Below are 1781 nucleotides of genomic sequence, written 5' to 3'. Positions count from 1 at the left end.
AGCAGTGATAAACATATTGAACTTGTTCATTTTGATAGTGACTTGACGTTTCGTATGTGCTCTACATACATTTTCAAAATGTACTTTTGAAAATGAAAATGTTACTTTTGAAAATGTATGTAGAGCACATATGAAACGTCAAGTCACTATCAAAATGAACAAGTTTAATATGTTTTTCACTGATGTGTTAGCATGTTTATACACAAGCTTTATTAGGCTGATTTAGCAACAGAACGGGAACGTCAGTGGCGACGGCGCGCGCTGAAAAAACACCAATGAGAATTCAGTCTTCAAAAGTTCAAATGCCCGGGGTGGGGGAGGGGGTATGTTGAGGTTTCGAGTTGATCGGCGCATTAAAGTGCCACCGCGATCCCATGAAACCGCTGAAACAATATGCCGCCTAGTAAACGCGATGATCGAAGTGTCGAAGTACCTTTTATGCTAACAGTTAACAGTGTGTGAAACCGATTTCTTGTAGTACTTAGACATTACTTAGTAGGAAAAGAAAGGTGAGTCGTGTTCTATCTACCAGTTCCGAATAAGTTCATCATATAAAGATTCAAATACAGAAGCTAGTCGTCAACTGTTTACCATGACGTGATTTGCCAGATGGAAAAAAAGAAAGGAACTTTATTTAAGTTCTGGCGCTAGAGCGCTAATTGGGGACACCGTAAACTGAAATGAACAATGAAAGTAAATCAAGTCAAACGCAGGAATCGAACTCAGGCCACATTGGTGGGAGGCGAGTGCTCTCACCACTGCGCATGCGCCATCCCTGCACCCAGTGGCGACCAGTTCTGGAAATTTAATCGGCAGCACTCAATTTTTGGTCGCATTCGCGACCAGTGAGTCGCAATTTCGAGCCCTGTGGGCCTTTAATCAAAGCACGGAGATAACTGTACCCACGTGTCCAGGGTCCTCACGGCTTTCAACATGGCTGCTGTTTATGGCGATAGCCCGTCAGCGGTTTCACAAAAGAGTACTTTACGGTCTGCTTCATGGAAATGTTGGCAGAAACCAGATCATTTGCCGAATTCTCTTGCTCTCTACAGAACTTGCTTGCCCTCTCTCTTAAAGAAAACCGCGGAATTCCTTTCCCGTCACCTTGATGTTTTCGAGAGAACTTAAGTGCCAGAGACCTTTTTGCAGATACGGCGGCCATTTTGATTTCTATTGTTTCAAATATCTATTATGGGATGCCCAGGGGGCAAATACATATTAATACGCCCCCTGGTCATCCCATAATGTCTTTCGAAACAATAGAAATCCGTTTCTGCAAAAAGGTCTATGCCGTCAAGAATACGCGAATCCAACACCAACGCAACCTCATTTCCAGGGATGTTGACACCTACGAAGCGAGAGAGAAAAGTTTCGCTCGATATTTCCATGAAGCAGACCGTAAAGTTATCTTAGGTCAACCGCTGAAGGGCTATCGCCTTGAACAACCGCCATGCTTAAAGCCGTAAGGAACTGGGGATGTGCCAGGTTCAGACTATACGAGCAATCTCTCTTTCGCCGCTTCAGAGTAAGTCGAGCTCGAGGAGAAGAAAATGGCCGCGCGATTCGATTTCGCGCGGCCGTTTTTTCTCCTGGCGGTCTTCTCCTCGCGATCGACTAAGAGGCGAAAGAGAGACTGCTCGCAGTCCATTCGAGGTTCGATTTATATTTGCATTCAACTCATTTTTGCGTTTTCCGTAGCCTGGAAGCAGGCTCTTCGTCGAAAATGTCGCGCCACAAGGGTGAAAAAAATCCCTAATTTGTCAATAAAACTCTCAGCTAAA

The sequence above is a fragment of the Montipora capricornis genome, chromosome 10 (assembly GCF_036669925.1).
Source record: "Montipora capricornis isolate CH-2021 chromosome 10, ASM3666992v2, whole genome shotgun sequence".
Taxonomy (NCBI): domain Eukaryota; kingdom Metazoa; phylum Cnidaria; class Anthozoa; order Scleractinia; family Acroporidae; genus Montipora; species Montipora capricornis.
Note: the sequence above shows the minus strand (reverse complement) of the source record.